The sequence below is a fragment of the Denticeps clupeoides genome, unplaced genomic scaffold (genome assembly GCF_900700375.1).
Source record: "Denticeps clupeoides unplaced genomic scaffold, fDenClu1.1, whole genome shotgun sequence".
NCBI lineage: Eukaryota > Metazoa > Chordata > Actinopteri > Clupeiformes > Denticipitidae > Denticeps > Denticeps clupeoides.
In genome coordinates this window covers 3,308-23,531 of record NW_021630116.1, presented here as the reverse complement: position 1 = coordinate 23,531, position 20,224 = coordinate 3,308, and the positions used below count along the sequence as shown (strand labels likewise).

The 20,224-nt window shown below is 47.3% G+C and overlaps 1 non-coding gene and 1 pseudogene across 1 annotated transcript; both read right to left on the bottom strand.

Annotated features, from left to right (window-relative positions):
- Positions 1-8,496: 8,496 nt before the first annotated feature.
- On the bottom strand, positions 8,497-17,859 carry LOC114783778 (male-specific lethal 3 homolog; annotated as a pseudogene).
- Positions 9,154-9,227, bottom strand: trnat-ugu (transfer RNA threonine (anticodon UGU)). Its single transcript has one exon. It is a non-coding gene; the product is annotated as a tRNA-Thr (tRNA).
- Positions 17,860-20,224: the final 2,365 nt, after the last annotated feature.

The following is a 20,224-nucleotide window of genomic DNA, read 5'->3' as shown; positions in this document are numbered from 1 at the left end:
GTGTAAACACTTGTGTGTCTGGTGATGAGTTGTTGTTGGTTGTGTGGTGTGGTATTGACTGTGTGTGGTTGTAATGTTTGGATTGTGTGTTATAATTAATGTTGAGTTGTGTGTATTGAGTGCTGTTATGAGTATTGTGAGATGTTGTGTGTAAACACTTGTGTGTCTGGTGATGAGTTGTTGTTGGTTGTGTGGTGTGGTATTGACTGTGTGTGGTTGTAAATTTTGGATTGTGTGTTATAATTAATGTTGAGTTGTGTGTATTGAGTGCTGTTATGAGTATTGTGAGATGTTGTGTGTAAACACTTGTGTGTCTGGTGATGAGTTGTTGTTGGTTGTGTGGTGTGGTATTGACTGTGTGTGGTTGTAAATTTTGGATTGTGTGTTATAATTAATGTTGAGTTGTGTGTATTGAGTGCTGTTATGAGTATTGTGAGATGTTGTGTGTAAACACTTGTGTGTCTGGTGATGAGTTGTTGTTGGTTGTGTGGTGTGGTATTGACTGTGTGCAGTGACCCAGCGTGAGTGCAGCGTTGATTACTGAAGCCCTGCTGCACGGCACGACCCATCTGGAGCTGCGCTTCTTACATAATCTACTGTTACACACACACACACACACACACACACACCATATTTCCCTTCATTACACACAAACACAATTGCTGCATCTTATACACACACACACACACACACACACACAAAATCTCTTGGTCTGAGACACACGTGTAATCCTTCTCTCGCTCTCTCTCATACACACACAGATGTGGAGGAAATAAAATGAAGCGTTTAATAATTTGAAGCTGTTTCATTCTTCATCCCGTTAACGTGGCTGCAAGTCTGTGTTCTGATTGAAAAGCTGCTGTTCTCTTGCTCCACATCTCCGATTCCGGAACGATCATCTCTTCCGCTTCAGTCGAGAGGAATGCGTGAAGTTGGTGTGGCGTAGCCTCAGGGAACCTGTGGAGAGTCGTTCTTCAGAACACCCTCCAGATGATGAGAAGGAGAGGATGAAGGAGCTTGAACAGCCTCACTGCTCCTTCTCCCATGGGGACCACACTCTCCTCATTTGTGATGGTGGTGCCATCAAAATCTCCCAGTGAAGCAGAAGGTCGCCAGGGACGATTCTTGGTGAGGAGGAGCCTAAACAGGTTCTCCACTTTCTGTTCCTCTGCTGGAAGTGTTGGGCACCATACGGCCCTTATCTGGTGATGTGATGGCAGCTGTGGCCTCGGGGAGGAACGTGTGGGGACATGCTGGTGTGTCACCATTCTGGCTAGTGGATTAAATGTCACGATTCCCACCCAAACCATGACCTCAGAGGTCATGGTTCCGTCCCAGAAACGGGTCGGGAGTGAAGGTGGAGGGGTTCAAGCGTCTAGGCATCTTGTTCGTGAATTGAGCGAAATATCAAGACTGCGGATCCAAGCAGAAAAAGACATTTCTCTGCAGGGTTGGTCTGAGTTACATGGTCCAAGCCACTGTTTGGACATGTCATGAGGATGCCCCCCAGATTGGATGCCATTGTGTCTCTTTCGGGGACGTCCCACTGGGCGAGGACCCCAGTGAAGCCCAAGGAACTGTTTGGATGAGAAAATGGACTGGACTGACATGACATCATGTCCCCACAGAACCAGCAGAACTGCTCACATGAACTCACTTTGCATGAAGATCTAAGATGGTTGACTTGCTTACAGACAACATGCAACGTGGACTGAATATCTGTGAGGACATGGCTTTTGACACAGAATTAGAAATGCGGTTCAGGAGCTAAGGGTTCACAGTCGTTCGATGCAGAAAACCAAACTTTGTGGGGGACAGAACTACACTCTTCAGAGCTCCATGCACAAGCACGTCAGCAGATCCAGAGCATCCAGGCGTGGGCTGAAGGAGGTGGAACAATCCCAGCACTGCCCGTCCATTACACACACATGCTACAGAAAATCAATCAATGGTTCGAGCCGATATGTAGGCGTCCCTGCAGCTCTGTGGGTTAATGAACGTCCCCGCCGGACAGGAGGAACAGAGGCCCATCCTGACAGATGCATTATCAGGCGTCATGTCCCAGTGTTGTGTCCCCCCCGACCACGTTGTGTGTTATATACAAAATAAAGGAAACACATTGAATGAGAAGGTGTGTACTGTACTGTATTTCGCAGACATTAAATCATCGGCTGCTCACAAACTGTGTCATTATAGTTCAAAACGTTCTTCATTTATCTAGAGGACACCAGACAGATGCTGCCAGTCACTATAAATTCAGAGTTGTGTGTCTCAGAACCTGTTCACTCTTGGTTACTTGGTTACTCTCTGAAGTCAGTACTGCTCACCTGGTCCCCCCATCTCTGAAGGTAAAAGGAAGACGCTCATCTAGACTCTTCTCCGTCTTGGCCCCTCGGTGGTGGAATGAACTTCAGAACAGCTCAGTCACTGCAGCTCAAGACCTTCCTCTTTAGAGAATATTTAGATGAACTTGTAACCTTCTTCTTGTCTGACGTCTGTACAGAATCTACAACAGAGTGAATAAAAAGGTTGTATTCATAGTTGGGGGTCCTGGTGAACCAGAACTGACCACTTCATCCATGGTGACATGGAAGCACGTTGTAAGTCGCTCTGGGTGAGGACATCAGCCAAATGCCTTAAATGTAAATGTAAATCAGGATGCGTGATATATCTTCTCTATGAGTCCAAACAATGACGTGATGCCCTTCCAGAGAGCAATATTTGCAGTGAAGAACAAAATCGTTTATATCGTAATGACGTTGCTTGGTGATCTTCTAGTTAAAAAGTTGTGCAGGTATTGACTGATCCGAGTACAGCGAGGGTTCGGCCTCGTCCACACGAGCATTTGAAACGAGCGCCTTCTGAACGCCATACGCGTTCCTGCGATTTGTAGCTGCGTTAGATTCCTTGTTTAATGCTCATCACTGTTCGTCACGCCCTCCAAATGCGCAGTTGGCCAAACACTCGTTCAACCAAAAAACGTTCGTTCACCCGATGCCACCAATGCCAGAAAAACGTCCAAACTCTCATCTCACTGAAGTATTTAAAACATCATGTGAAGTATCGAAGGAAAGTTGATGGGATGCATTACCACACGTTGACATGATAATTGTATTCGAATTGAATCGTGAGACATTTGCCAAATGATTCAATATAAAACATAAACCGGGACTTCCTTTAATTTCCTGATTTGGCATTTCAATGATGTTTCAGTCTGGGGTACTGGCTGGTTCTTGGACATCATTAAACATTCAAATATCGAACATTTTCATGTCCGTTGGGTCGTCCTGAAGACACCTGTCCCCATCTAAAAAAAATCTACAGCATGTGTCCAATCTTCGTATGTCAGGTGTGATGGTGAAATGTCAGGCCACACTGCATCCAGGTGGAGAAGAAAAGTGCCTGATCACGGGCCCCGGCCAGATGGGCCCGTCACACGAGTTCTTGACCCGCCTGCCCCCTGTAAATGGGAACAAGGACGGGTGGGTTAAACACTTCCCTGCCGGGACGGCAGCAGGAGATGCTTCATTTTATATATATATATGTAGAGAGAGATTTTTTATTATTTATGAGTTATTCCAGCCGCACACGAAACGAGAGTTTATAGTCACAGACCGTTACTTTGCTGAGGATTTGATTCGTTGCTGATTTCCCGTCATTCCCGTCATGCATTTGTTACAGAGCAATCCGCGTAGAGAGAGGAAAGAAAAGGAGGACATGGAAATGTAAGGACATGTGAAGCCACGTGCAGCAGGTGAGAGGAAGATGAAGGTTAATGTTACATGTTCGGAGAAGGAGAGGAAAATTAAATATTACACATTCAGGGAGCGCAGTCAAGGAGAGGAGAACAAAGGGAAGAGAACAAAAGAGCAAGATAATGAGAAGAACCCAGATGGAAAAGTCAGAAGATGAAAGAAGGACAGAGAGTGGCAGTGAAGGCATCATCTAATAGTGTTGTCACAGGGGGAATTCGATGACGTACTTGCAGACATACTTTGGGCGTGGGGATAAGCCGTCGTACCGGTAGAGGACACTGGGCGAGCGGGGCAGGAGGACCGGGGGCGCCTGGCCGGCGAGGAATGAGGAAGCAATGGACGCGCTGCCACGCAGCGGGGAGACGGCTCGGGATCTTTGGGAAGGACCGGGGCAGAGGAGAACCGGAAGACGGCGGGTTTCAGGATGGTCCGGGATCTTGGACTGGACGGGAGTAGGTCTTGGGCGGCAGGACGGTAGGGGAGCATGGAATCCCGTCTTAACCGATGGGTCATGTAGGTTCGAGGTCAGGGCGGAAGAGGTTGTAGCCAGGAAGTTCCGGGTCGGGGTTCTTTCGTGGTTTCCAGGGGATCAGGCAATTCTCGAAGTCGGGGCAGGCGAAGGTCGGTCTTTCAGGAAATCACTATTATCGTAGGTCGGGGGTGTTAGAGCTAGCGTCTCTGGCGAGTAAACTCATACAAAGAGCGAGGCGTGTCTCCTTGGGGTTACCTCACTTTTATACTTGCCACCGCCCCCGCTTCCATTTCCTCTTCCGGGTCGTCGTCTCCAGGCTGGTGAGGCGCCCTCTAGCGGGCTGGAGGGCGCGTTGGCCATGACAAGTGTCTATCATGTCTGTTTTAGAAGGTGACAGAGAAGGTCCCAGACCAATTGGCGTCCCTATAATTTTGCTACGGCTGTAGTAGACTGAGTAAAAATATGTAACTAATTGTACATTTAGAATGCTGCGTTTGCGAAAACACTTAGCTTATATTGTGCCGAAAAAAATTGAACTTACCAAGCAGGAACCAGACAATCAAATACATTTATGCTAATTTCTCTGCAACTGTACCAGAAACCATCAAAATCAAAAACTGGAAAAGACAAGACTTTCACCTCGAAAGGCATTTAGAAAGATGTGGGGTCCTTCCATCCCTGTGTGATGCAGCTTGTGTCTGGGTGTGACTGCGGTGGGACTGTGGCAGTAGAAGTTCCATTTTTTAATATCATGGTTGTGTGGAGGTTACATTGAGCTGTTTCTTTTTTAGTTTAAAGACATTTCTTTTTTCCTCTTTATTTCCTATTCTTGTTGTGTGTGTATGTGTATGTATTTTTTTTACCAGTAGTATTTCTTCTTCTTATTATTATTATTATACATTTTATTTATTGTTTATGTGATTGTTTTTTTCCTTCATATTGGGGTGATCGTTTGAGCATTTTTGGGGTAATTTTTTGTTATTACTCATGCTCTAATAATCTTAATAAACAATTTTTTTAAATCATTCAATCAGAAACAAGACCAACTTGCCATGCATTTGTTTAGTCTTCCAAAAAAAAAACGAACACGCTGATGCCATCATTTATTTTAATGTAAGAACCAGGTAAGCAGTGTAAGGATTTTAGAACGTGGCTGATGGATGTGTTGCCTTCTTTTAGTCCTTCTGAGTCCAGTTAAGGCCCAATTACAGTCTTGTGGCCCTCGCTCTGATTGCGCTGGACGGACCGGATCGGTGGTGGGAGGGGGAACGAAGAGCAGCGCTGCGCGGTCGTCCACGAGAACCAACGACGGCGATTACAGCTGCGCCTAAGAGGATGAGCGGAATCAATGCAGAAATCGACCCCGCAAGCTGCCAGCGCCATGTGACTTCATGTGAATAAGCCCACCCAGTCTGTTGCAGTGTGCCGGGCAGCCACGCCAGACTGGAGCGCTCCAGCACCTGGGTGTGACTAGCTTATGAATTTAAAGAAATGTCGGGATGTTTTGCAGTTGAAAGTGTGTTCGGCGCAGTTTCTGAAATGGTGTGAGTCTGGGTGATGATTTTTTTCACGATTTACAGAAATAAACAGATAGAAAACAAGTATTGCCTATTTGCTCACGTGGAGGAGGAACAAACTACACTTACACTTAAAAGACAAACTTTTTAAAAGTTAATCTTTACAGATTAAAAGGGGGTGGAGCCCTGACACACGCTACCTTCCCTATCTGGTCAAATTAAAACCCGTAAGCAAATTATATTCTGATGGATAAACTGGTGAATGTGACCCATGCACTAGAAATGTCCTCATAAGTGCCCCCAATGTCCCCACAAGGTAAAGCACAAGGAGACAAAAGCTGTTGGTTTTACAGGTAGAAATCTATGATTAGAAAAGTATTGCTACATAGAGGTACTTACACATGAACAATGTTCCTGATGCACACGTATGTGTGTGCAACATAAAAAAAAGTGAGTTTCTGGGGACTGCAGAACTGCAACATATATTCTGGAACATTCTAGCAGAATCTCTGCCGTAAACAGTCTTAAAAGAAAAACACGGAGACCTGGTCGTCCTCCAAAACACACGCACATAGTGATTGAGTGACCATTGGATGCCCTACTGAGTTGTGGACTAGACATCCCGCCACAACCGCGCCGGTAAAACAGAAACAGCTTCAGCTCACCCAAGGCCCTGTGGTTCCTCCGGTTCCATCCACCCCACGTCCGCGCCGTCAGCCCTGTCTGTGTCTTGTAGCGCCTGGATCCATCGGCGGCGCCGAGCGTTGTGCACGAGAGCCAGGAGACGTGAGCTCGGCGTGAGTGGGGGTGTAAATCGCATCAGAAGTAAACGGATCTGAGGTGCGCACGTCCTTTTAAACTCGGCCGCGGCACAGGGCCCTACGGGGCCCGACCCTCCTCGCCATCGATCGCTCAAATCCACTCTCCCCGATCGGGTTGCAGCTGTAAGTGCATCATTACAGAGCTCCCACGCACCCAAATCGAATGAGCCATGGTCTGAGAGAGACGAACACAGACTACGTGGCCCTCGAAAACCATGGGGGGGGGGTTTGAAACTTGTCTCACTGCTTTCCTACCCTGGACCACCCTGTGCCCGATTCTCCATTTTCTGTAGTTGTACCGATGAAGGGCGTGGCGGTTAGCATCGTGACCAAACATTTACATTTACATTACAGCATTTATCAGACGCCCTTATCCAGAGCGACTTACAATCAGTATTTACAGGGACAGTCCCCCTGGAGCAACTTAAGGTTAAGTGTCTTGCTCAGGGACACAATGGTAGTAAGTGGGATTTGAACCCGGTCTTCTGGTTCACAGGCGAGAGTCTGCAGAGTTTGGACTGATGAGTAAAAATTGTGTAGTTTAAAGTTACACCCCTCCCTCAGTGGGTCCCCACACTGTGCCCAGCGTCCCAGGACCCCGTCATGGGCAGTAATGGCCTAGCGGGTAAGGAAGCAAACCAATTTCCGGATTCGGATTCCAATCTAAAATACAGAGCACACATTTCACTGTGTCACCGTGTGCTGTGCTTGTTGTGTATCACTTTCGTTTTTTTCAGATATAGAAAGTTAGAGCGTTATTGACAGACAAATGTGACAGACAAACGACTGGGACGATGTCTCATTTCAATACTGGATCTCCATCATTATTATTCCAGCTTTGTGTTGGTCACTGTCCAGTTTTAGTTAGCTGATATTGCAAGGAAACATTGACCCTCCTGTTAAAATTCCAGGATTTAGTGAATGAGACCATAATGAATAATTTCAAAGCCATTTCAAAAACGATTCAAATGAAAAACAAACAATTCTGTCTGACACAGAAAAAAAATTATATATAAAATCTTCCAAATCTGTCAGATTATGAGGACGTGTCTTGTGCACTGACTTCCTGTTGGATTTCGCTCTGGCCAGTCCGAAACCTGCCTGGTGAATTCATTCTTTTAAAAAAAATCCTTTTTAATTTTCATCTTTTAAGCACACACAAAATAATATAAACACAAGTCTCTAAAGAACACAAAGACCCAGCTTCAAACCCCAATTACTACCATCATGTCCCTGAGCAAGACTGAGTGTGTCCAGGGGGGGACTGTCCCTGTCCCTGTAACTACTCTGGCTCCCTGGATAAGGGCGTCTGATAAATGGCTTAAACGTGTGTGTGTGTGTGTGTGTGTGTGGTGTAATTAATAAACTCTGACAGCCGCAGACAGTTGGCAGGATGGGTTTGGTCATGCCCGAGTGCTCATGGCAGCTTATGAGATCATACATTCGTGGTTGGTGTACCAACATCTAATTGGGTGCAGAATGGCGTCCGTTTCAAGCGGCCGCCGTGGAACAGAATGAGCTTTATTTGTGAAAAGGACGCTGAACTTTATTTACAAGTTCTTAATAATGAACATGAAATGCCCCATGCATCTTTACAACAAACCGGCGGGATTTAAAGACACACATCTGAATTGCTACTGTTTAAAAGTGAAGTGTCTTCTTCCAAGCGATGGACCGCTGACGGAGGAGAGAGAAAGAGGCAGCCAGGGGTCCCAGAATTGTTGCTCCGTAAAAAAAATAAAATCCTTAAGAGCAGAGGTCCTGGAGGAAGGAGGAGGAGGAGGAGGAGGACACGCTCGCTCAGCACCAGTGAAGGAGAAGAGAGCGAAAGCACGAGGAGGGGAAAAACGGAAGCAACAAAAACACTGCACACTGCAGTCCCAAGCTTCATCCTGGACAGGCGAAGCGCAGCAGAGGCGTCCCGGAAGGGGTCAGGGGTCCGCTGTGCCCCAGTGCGCTGAGCAAGTCAGTAAACAGGGCGGGGGCTGCTTCATGCAGTAGTGCGCCTCTGTGGGCCGAAACGTAGGCCGCCTCGGGGAAAAAGTCTTCATGGAACTCAGCCAGGAACTGGAGAAGTTAGAATGTTTTAAAAGAGAGTCAATTAACAGGAAGAATCCCTTTGCATGCATTTAATAAATATAGTATTAACTATATTTAATAAATAATATATTTAATAAGTATATTAATAAATATATTGTATTATAATGGTAAATATTTAAATGGGGGGATTTTTTGGTCTTCGGCTGACACGGTTCACTCTCTCCCTTATTAATCGACCGTATTAAAATATCCGATGGAATTATATCCGGGTTTTGAAGGCCACATCATTTCAGGTGAGCTGAACAGCGGCGAGCTCAGATATGCGATGTCCTCCCCTAAAACCTCCACTTACATTTACCAGGCGCCCTTATCCAGAGCGACCTTACAATCAGTAGATACAGGGACGGTCCCCCCTGGAGACACTCAGGGTTAAGTGTCTTGCTCAGGGGACACGATGGTAGTAAGTAGGATTTGAACCTGGGTCTTCTGGTTCACAGGCGAGTGTGTTACCCACTAGGCTACTACCACCCTATAAGAAAGACATTTGAAGGCTCCAGTGAGGATCGAACTCACGAACCCCTGGTTTACAAGACCAGAGCTCTGGCCACTGAGCTAGGAAGCCATTGCGGTCACCTCATGGACGGGGGAGAGAGCCTGAGGCTTCTGGGAAATTGCTGCATGCACGTTGGGGAAGCACACCCAGGGCCAAGCGTGGTAGAAGCGAGTACGGCACGAGTATGAATGACATAAACGTGTGTTGGCACGGCTCTCCGCCTTTAAACGACCCCAATTCGGTGAAGTCGGAGGGCGAAAATCTCCCCGTATAATCAGCAGAATAATCCGCAATGTCCCGAGTATCCGCCGCTAGGCCAAATCCTCTAAATCTCGCCATCTCATCTTGGCCGCGCCGCGGCCCACCACCTCCTAATCTCACCGCAAACAAATTATCCTCATCAGCCTAGAAATTAAGAGCGCGTTACCGTGCCGACAGCGCACGCCGTATCGCATTTCACACACGCACGCACACTTCAGTCCGGAGACACCATCGCTCTGGCCCATAACGCTGGATCAGCAGCATTCCAGCCAATCGGGTGGCAGCAGCGCCTCGCGGTGCCCGGAGACGGTACTGCGGCTGCGATTAAGGGGTAAGTCCCCGGGTCTGAAGATCGCCGGGCTGGATTTAAAGATTAGAGCAGAGGCTTGTGTAACCGCCCCACTGATCTGCCTCCGCTTTTAAATGTAGCCTCTCTCACACACACAACACACACACACACACACACACACTGTCTTTTCGTCCCTCCTTCCATCAGTAAAAACGGCACAAATTCGGCCGATTCGTGCGGCGGCCGGCAGGGCGGAGTTCCACACTTGTGTGGGACCAGGTTCCTCCGGGTTCCGAGAACTGCTGCCGGGTTCTGAGAACTGCGCAAAGAACGTCCCCGGGGATTACAAATGCAGTGGAGATCAAAAACGGGAACCGAATCACGCTAAAACACTTCTAGAACAATTCATAAATACAATAACCTCGTAATTCTCCCTGTTTTTCTTCTTCTCCCGCACACACTGACTAAATATGACACTTAACGTTCTAGAGCAATAAATACAAACCGTGAGTGTGCCACAAAGTCCCCAAAAAGCCTGATTAACAGGTCCTACTATAACCACAGGTACTAATAGTACATTATAGTCCTACACTGCTCACAGTGTGTGTGTGTGTGTGTGTGTTGTGTGAGACCTACCTAAGAAACAGCTCTAGGTGTTTGACCAGCACACGCAGGTTCTTCTCCGGAATGTGCATCTTGCACAGGATATCTGGAAGTTTCACTGCACAAACATGTAAACAACCGTTAAAAATAGAGCGGCTTGTCCCAGAGTCTGTCCAGAGTCTGTCCGACAGGTGACCGGGACCTTTTCGGTGGACGGGGGGTGGGACACGCACCAAACAGCCTGAGCAGGTGCTGTGAGCCGTACAGGTACGAGGGGGGCGGTGGCTGGTCGCTCTGGGGGTAGTTATCAGGCGTTAGTCTCAGCTCAGGACCTGGGGGGGACAACGATTGGCTGGTTTGAAGCATGGGGGTAAAAACGATTCAGTGTCTGCTCAGTGCCGTGCCGTACCTCGTTCAACTCGTTGTTCCGGCGGCTCTGCAGCGCCGAGAACACCCCGCTCCCTCCTTGCTGGGCCGTCAGGGGCAGCGGGGAGGAGGAGCCACTGTGCACCGGGGTTCTAAAACAACCAACCTCCGTGAGACATGCAGATATTAAATGGGGTCTCTGCTGCCATCTAGTGGAACCGGCTTCTGTTGCACAATTATGCACAACGTCCTGCAAAAGGTCGTTCGTTTTTATAATTTAATTAAAATTTATTTCTATACATGTATAGCAGGGGGGTGCAAATTACGACCCCCGCGGTGGCAACTGCAAGTGAAAGTATTAGAGGAACTTTAATAAAAGCCAAATTTATTTATAATATATATGATATATATATATATATATATATATATATATATATATATATATATAGTATGTGTAAGTATATATATAAAACAAAAAGGAAAACTTTTTGGCTTTTATTAAGTTCCTCTAATACTGTAATCTGAAGTCTCTTTCTGACCCGTTTCGGTGTCACCGTGAGTCTGCTGCTAAGGAGGCGGAGAGAGTGGCCTACAGAAGCCGAGGCGGTGCGCGTACTTTTGTCCAGGTTGAGAAGAACTTGGGCAGGGGTGCGGGGGGGGGTGTCGGCGAGCCTCCGCTTGGGCTGGGGCGACGTGCTGCTGCTGCTGCCCCCTCCCTCGCCCGCGGCGCGCTCCCCCCCGGAGGAGAGTTCCGCGTGGAGCGCCGCCAGCGAGTGGGTTCCCTCGGCCTCGGGGGGGGCACAGCGGCGGCGGTTTGGGCGTGAACGTGTGGGCGGGGGCCGGCGTGGAGGACGCAGCGGGGGGTCTCGGCGGAAGGCGGCTGGCTGTCGGTGGACTGCGGAGTGGAGGGGTTCACCCCGGGACTGGGGGAGCGCTCATGCATCCCTCTGTAGCGTCGCGAGCCACCACATCATCATCATCATCATCATAAATATACGCTGATCATTTTTTACCATCAGACAGACAGACAGACAGACAGACACTCACCTGCTGCTCCCCCGCCGAACTTCGCTGATCGGTAGGAAAAAAACTTGGACGAGCTCACCTTCTTAAACTGAGCCTGCTCGTTGGGTACAAGAGGATCATGGGAAGGGTGAAGTCAAACGTGATCCTCAGACCATCGACCCATTTTCTTTACACAGCTCCTCACTTCCAGACACAGAGGAGAGCGAGAGAGAGAGAGACACAGAGACAGAGCACAATTAAATAACACGCCAGGGTTGTATCAGCCATCTTTCTGATTTGAGGCAACTGGAGCCAGGCAGAAAGCGCCATGACGGATAATTGCTGCTATCACTTAACTTTTAGTAATAATAGGACATTTTATTTGTACCAACGGGCTGGTACTGGCCTAGTGTGTAACACACTCGTGTAACAGACCCGGGTTCAAATCCCACTTACTACCATCGTGTCCCTGAGCAAGACACTTAACCCTGAGTGTCTCCAGGGGGGGGACTCTCCCTGTAACTACTGATTGTAAGTCGCTCTGGATAAGGGCGTCTGGTAAATACTGTAAATGTAAATGATACACTTTAAGTGGAGTACAGTGTGGTGTGTTTTGTTAACTTTACAGATGCTGACAGACAAGATGATATTTACCATATCAGAATCTGAGCAATTCATTTTTACCAGCATTAAAGTAAAGGATCTTCACTTAGGACTGGACCATATAAACATCACAATAATTTAAACTAATATATATATTTATTATACACACACCTCGATATCTTGACATTCCATCTAAATCACCGTACAAATGCCAAATTCAGCCGTGACACTAACATAATGAATGTAACCAAAGATTACCGTGGTAAATGCTGTTATTTTAAACCATGTAACCAAAGTTTACCATGGTGAATGTTTTGCATTTTAAACCAAAGTATAATAGACTTATCAGGTTGTGAGGGTCTGCTGGACGCCACATCAGCAGTTGACATTTGAGTGTCAACTGTCACTGAAATGTACAGGCACCTGGTGGTTTGGGATTTTTGGGACATTTTTGCGATATCCAAACCAAATATCAGAATCAGGGTGACCAGACAGGTCATATTAAAAGAATAAAATGATTAATTGCAGCGTAAACAGCCTTGTATTCTCGTGGTTTTACAGTGCAGGCTGTATAGAGTCTATATAAGAGCTGTAATCTGCCTTAAAACGTTGGAATTCAGACGTATGCGGCGTGGGACATTTTCACCGCATCATTTCGATGCGGCCGTGACCCCGCGGGTCCCTGCAATGTACATTCCGCGCGAAACCTATCCAGCACCGATCGGCCGGCCCTACTTACAAAGCAGCAAAACGGCCTGAAATCATCCCGCCAATAACCGCTTCCCGCAGCGGAAAAAGGTCCGGACCAACGTACGTACTTCTTCTCTGGCGGTACGAGGTGCGGGTTCAGGGCGGACTGGGAGGAGCTCTGAGAATGGCGGAAGCGCTCGTTGGCGGAGAAGGCCGCGTTGATGGTGAAGTGCTTCACGTAGGACTCCAGGACGTTCACGATGTTCATCTGGCACGGGAGCTTCACCAACTACGGAAAAAAAAACCCACACACGGTCAATAACACCGGCGGTGGGACGGAAGACAGAAGTCCCGACTACCAAACGATGGGGATCAAACGCAGCTGGTCAGGAAAAAAAACTTTTGTGATCTAAAATGCCAAAATTTGCGGCAACTTTAGCGAACAGGTGATTGTCACATGTGATACACAGCAGCACAGCAGACGGTGCACACAGTGAAATTTGTCCTCTGCATTTAACCCATCACCCTTGGTGAGCAGTGGGCGGCCATGACAGGCGCCCGGGGAGCAGTGTGTGGGGACGGTGCTTTACCTCAGTGGCAGCTTGGCGGATCGGGATTCGAACCGGCAACCTTCTGATTACCACTGCCCCAAGGAATGTCTGCAACTCTCAGTCAGTGCTTTGCGACAGAAAAAAGGTTTCATTCGCGTTCCACCCCAACGGGAAGTGAGTGACGTTTGAGTGACGCAGAATGTAGGAGGTGCGGCGATTGGTCAAAATTGGAAAAGTTGCGCTGATTGGCTGAATTCTGTGTTAGTTGTTGCGATTGCAAATATCGCAAATTCCCGATAAGTCCTGATAAAACGACGTCGGTGAATTGTGGCCCCTTTTTGGCTACGGGGTGGCAGCAAAAGGACGAAAGCGGAATTTTACTGGATCCTTGCAGGACGACCGCACCTTCTTCCTCTTGTTGATGTAGTAGCAGTCGTCCTCCAGCTTCTTCTTCAGGACGTCGGGTATGTCGATGCTGATGGAGACGCTCTTCTCCTCCACGTCCCTCCTGCCGGGAGTGTCCGGCTCCTCCTTCTTCAGCCGAGAAAAGAGATGAATCAGAAAGAACATTTTTCTCCCCCCCCCCCGCCGCCCTCGTTGTTTGCAACTCTGGTCACCATGTTGTCCAGCTCCTCCGACGAGTGGCTCTCTCCGCTTTTTAAAGATTCGCCGTCTGAGTCGGCCTCGTCACTGTCCTCAGAAGACGTGATCAAAGCTGTGGAGAAGTCGCCGGAAAATGTATTTAAAAAAAAAAACCTGCATCTTTACCATCTACTATATTTTAAATAGTCAGCGATCTAAAAAGTGTGAGAGAAATTGTGGCACGTCTAGATATCTACAGATGTCCTACATGAAATCGATTCATCTCCTACAAGCAGAACAATATCTGCTCAGAGAACAATAGAACAGTCTGTAGTCATTGTTTCCTGGCTATTAAAAAAAACACTTTGCAATAAGCGCTTTCAATATTAAAAAAAAAATAATGATAATAAAAAAAATACACAATGTAGTCAGTAAAACCGGCCACACGCGTACGCACGGTGAGTTCTGAGCTGCGTTCTGATTGGCTGCGTGGAGCGAAAACGCCACTCGTACCATTCCAGCCGTTTCCGCCGGTTACAGGAACCGTAAAAGCAGCGTTTCATCGTCTCGGAAGATAAATCGAACATTAAGGGCATTTACTGGAAAAGATCTCGCGGTAAGGAACGAGATTCAAAGCGCCCAGCTGCACAGCGCCCCCTACGGGAGTGGAGCTTGTAGTCTCTGCTGAATATGTACGCAAAAATATGGATATTTCACGTCCCTGGCTCGACACAATATCGACAGGTAAAAGATCACCGCCGTACGGTCATTTTCCAGACGACTCACAAGCGTCATCGCTCTCCTCCTTCTCGTCTTCATGAAGGGCCTTCAGGGTCGAGTTAACACCGGGCAGACGACCACGTCGCTTCCTCCATCCCTTTCTCTTCCTGGGAGACGGGAGAGCACGGGGGTTAGTATCTGACAGCCCCCCTGGTTCGTGATCAGAATGGTGAATGTTGTAATTACAGGTAATTACAGGATGAACGAATTCATTATTAACCTCGTTAAAATAATGAGCTCCCGGATAACAACAAGGCCGCGTGTTTCACTCTATAATCCACTAATTCAGCTAACGGTTATGGTGCATTATAATGTCTGATGACGTTGTTCAGCGCCATCCAGGGTCGCGGAACATCGGCGCAGCGCCGCCCGCGGCGGGACTTACATGCGAGCCAGAGCTTTGCGGGCCAGTTTATGCTGCAACTTGCGGTTCTCCTCGGAGTCCCGGAGCACATGGTCCTCCGCGGCCCAGCGGTCCCAGCTGCAAAACACACACCGCGGCCGAGCCCGGCTTCAGCGACACGAGAACCGAGGACCGGGGCGGGATAAAGAGGCCGGCGGGCCGCGGGCCGGGAGCTCACCTTCTGTTCCAGCCGTTGAAGTGGATCAGGTACTGCGGGACCCGCTTCCCCCGATCATCTCTTCCGATCAGGATATCGACAACCTGCGGGGCGGGACCGATCAACCGAACCAATCAATCACTGCAAGGGAACAAGGGAAAAATGCGGCCGCTCCCATCCCCGCCCCGGATCCCGGCACCGCCGCCTGCGTGTGACGTCATCCGACCGCGACGCAGTTCGCTTTACGACTGTTAACACGAATCAACAGATATAACTGCTAATAATGTTATATTGTATTTATGGCAATGTAGTGGCCCAGAAAGTCCTGTGTAAAATCAATAAAATGATTCTGCTAGTAATAACGCACATATGAAAGTGAAATGATTGTCATTGTGATCCAGCACATGGTGACACAACGAAACGTGTCCTCTGTATTTAACCATCAGGTTCTGCAGTGAGTCTAATATTATTTAATTAAGAGCTATTTAAAATGTGGGATTTGTTGTGAACAATAAAGCCTCCGTTTTTTCTATTTTAAATAAAGTTAGGGCAGAACAGGCATTGGCAAACATTGGTGTGAAGAATAATATAGCTGACAGACACAATTCAGGACATAGATGTCGTTCTAAAACCCATGTACAGTTACCCTGTAACATACTGGAAAAAAACTAATGCCATTTGTCCGTTTCAATTGTTTCATTATATTTCATCGTCTGAATGTTTAATTTCAAACAGAATGTAATTTTATACTTTAAACCTCCCCTGCCTCGGTACTCTTAAAACCTCTGATTGTGAATTTTACATTTTAAACGTTCATTTAATCCGTCACTGCAGACTAAAACCATACATTCAACTGGAATTTATTTCGGCCAAAACAACTGCTCATTTAAAACGTACCTGGCTTTAATTTTGACAGGTGTTCGTGACGTCGCCTTGCGTTCGTCACCGGCGATTTGATTGGCTCCCGAGCGGGAAACTGGCGATTTGATTGGCTCACGGACGTGACACCGGCGATTTGATTGGCTCCCGAGCGAGAAACCGTCGATTTGATTGGCTCCCGAGCGGGAACCAGCCAGGAGCCCTGGCGCTGCCCAGCTCTGTAGATACAGGTAACTCACAAAAATGGCCGGAGGTTTCTCAAAAAGCAAAGCGCCTTTTCCGCCACAGCGCCTTCAACAACAGCATGCACCACTTCCGGCCAATTCCGGTCGAATAATCGCCAAAATGCGCGCGAATCCGTGCGAGGGTCCGATTAGAACGGCCGCCGGGGGCGTGTTCAAGAACATGCTGCCTAACTACCTGCGCAACGTCTTGCGCACCTGCGCCATTCTGCCCACTCACATCGCCCACGATCGGCAGATGTGCGTGAGTCTGCCACGCTTGGCCGAGCACAATTACCTCCGAGGAGTAACTTTCTAATGAAGTAGTGGTTGTAGCCTAGTGGGTAACACACTCGCCTATGAACCAGAAGACCCAGGTTCAAATCCCACTTACTACCATTGTGTCCCTGAGCAAGTGACAAGACACTTAAACCCGAATGTCTCCAAGGGGGACTGTCCCTGTAACTACTGATTGTAAGTCGCTCCGGATAAGGGCGTCTGGTAAATGCTGTAAATGTAAATGAACGTTAAAGTAGACAGGCCGATGTAACTGCGTTTCCGGTTCGGCCCGCAGAAGACCGCAAGCGAACCGCGGTCCGCCCGTCCATTATTTTCACGCGAAGCGGGTAATAAAGCGCGGCGCGTCGCGACGGGATCTCGGGCCACCCGTCACTGCGTCTGGAAACGACGTTGACCGACGCACGGCGAGACGCGACACGAGGCGGGCGGCGCTCGCGAACGCGCCCACACGCAGGAAGGGAAAAAACAAAAACACGTTTCGCGACGCGAAAACGACGCACCTCGCGAAAATTCCACGGAGCGCGTCCGCCGCCGGACACGCGAACTCCCGCGTCGGACTGAAATCCTGCGTCGGACCAAATAAAAAAATAATAATAAAAAAAAAAAAACAGATTCCGCACGACTCCCGATAAACAGGCACAAATTATTCCCGGTGGTATAAATAAAGACGCGGCGCGGCGCGGCGCTCGTCGGGGTCGCTCCGCGGTAAGAACCTGCGCCGTTACCTTGGCGTCGTACAGCACCTTGGCCTTGGACGGGTCGGGCTCGAAGCAGAGGACCTTCTCTCCCTTCTGGAATCTAAATTGAATTCCCCGAGAACTCATTTGTTCATCATGGCGGTCGGGAGAGGAGGAATGGTGGACCCCCCGCACCTTAACCCGTTCTGCGCCGGAGAGGAAGGCCGCCCGACAAGTGGCGCGGTGGTGGCGGCGGCGGCGGAGCCCTCGTGTGAAGAGGCTGCCATGACGTGGAGGAAGGAAGAGAAGTTCCCGAACTCTCGCTGCGCGTCGCACAATCACACGCGTGGCAAAGTACACACACACACACACACACACACGGTATTTGTATTCGGTATTCACGTTCGGAATTGAAACCGCTCATCACGTATGTATGGAGTAGTAGTAGTAGTATGTATGTATTTATGGAGTAGTAGTATGTATGTATGTATTTATGGAGTAGTAGTATGTATGTATGTATGTATGGAGTAGTATGTATGTATTTATGGAGTAGTAGTATGTATGTATTTATGGAGTAGTAGTAGTATGTGTGTATGTATGGAGTAGTATGTATGTATTTATGGAGTAGTAGTAGTATGTATGTATTTATGGAGTAGTAGTATGTATGTATGTATTTATGGAGTAGTACTAGTAGTATGTATGTATGGTGTTGTAGTAGTATGTATGTATTTATGGAGTAGTAGTATGTATGTAATTATGGAGTAGTAGTAGTATGTATGTATGTATGTAGTAGTAGTAGTATGTATGTATGTATGTATGGAGTAGTATGTATCTATGTATGTATGTATGTATGTATGGAGTAGTATATATATGTATGGAGTAGTAGTAGTATGTATGTATGTATGTATGTATGGAGTAGTAGTATGTATGTATGTATGTATGGAGTAGTAGTAGTATGTATGTATTTATGGAGTAGTAGTATGTATGTATGTATTTATGGAGTAGTAGTAGTAGTATGTATGTATGGAGTAGTATGTGTATGTCTGTAGTCTGGAGTCGTATGTCTGTATGTCTGTATGTATGGCTAGTCGTAGTCTGTATGTATTTATGGATAGTCGTCCTGTCTGTATGTATTTGGGTAGTCTTCGTTGTCTGTATGGTGTTGTTGTAGTTATGTCGTATTTCTGGCGTCTAGTATGTATGTAATTATGGAGTAGTCGTAGTAGTCTGTTTGTATGTATGGAGTCGTAGTAGTGGTGGTAGGTGGTAGTAGCCTAGTGGGTAACACACTCGCCTATGACCAGAAGACCCGGGTTCGAATCCCACTTACTACCATTGTGTCCCTGAGCAAGACACTTAACCCCGAGTTGCTCCAGGGAGACTGTCCCTGTAAATACTGATTGTAAGTCGCTCTGGATAAGGGCGTCCGATAAATGCTGTAAATGTAAAAATGTAAATGTAGTAGTAGTATGTATGTATGTGTTGTAGTAGTATGTATGTATTTATGGAGTAGTAGTAGTATGTGTGTATGTATGGAGTATGTATGTATTTATGGAGTAGTAGTATGTATGTATTTATGGAGTAGAAGTATGTATGTATGTATTTATGGAGTAGTAGTATGTATGTATTTATTGAGTAGTTGTATGTTGTATGGAGTAGTAGTAGCAGCTAGTAGTATTTATTATGGAGTAGTAGTAGCACTAGTAGTATGTATGTATGTATGTATGAAGTAGTAGCAGCAGCCTAGTGGGTAACACACTCACCTATGAACCTGAAGACCCAGGTTCAACTCCCACTTACTACCATCGTGTCCCTGAGCAAGACACTTAACCCTGAGTGTCTCCGGGGGGGGACTGTCCCTGTAACTACTGATTGTAAATCGCTCCGGATAAGGGCATCTGGTAAATGCTGTAAATGTGAATGTATGCCATTGTTATATTTGTTAATACTGTGTATTTTCTTCTTTCATATGACGTGTGCCCTTAGATGTGTTATGGTGTCTGAATCCTAAAAACGAAGCTACAAATGCCTTTTTTTTTTTTTTAAGGATCATGTATAAAAAAAGTTATGCTGCATTGACATTTGTTTAGTTTCCTTCTGCAATAAACAAAGTCTGAAACCTGAAAGTGTTGCCTCTTGTAACGTGGTGTAACATCCTTGCTTTTGAATATTATTAGAATTCTATATATTGTAAATATGTGGTTCGCTGTGACATCCCAACCCTGAACATGCATAACTAATAGTGTTGACTCCCGAGCTGTTCTCCGGGTGTGTTGTGCTCTCTCCCCATGACAGCGGCCTTCATCGGAGGCTTCTGTGGACACCCTGTGCTCTGGGTCAGCGTGGACGTCTTCACACTTGTTCACCAAATGTTATTTGTTGGTTATTTATTAGTCTGCATACATGCAGCCATCCAAATGGGGTTTAAAGGTCCCATGTTATGATTTTTTTGCCTTTTATATGGCCTTGTTGGTCCCCTAATTCTGCATCTGAAGCCTCTTGGTGCAGAATTACAGCCGATTTCCCAGGACACGCCGTTTCACCATCTGTGGCTTTAAATGCTAATGAGGAGGAGAGAGGCGGCCTGTAGAGGTTGAGCATCATCAACCCCATCCAGCAGCCACAATGTCGTGTCGGCATTTTCCAGAAAAGAAATGTAAATTATCCCACAGTTCTTCACAGTGTCGCGTGACGGAACT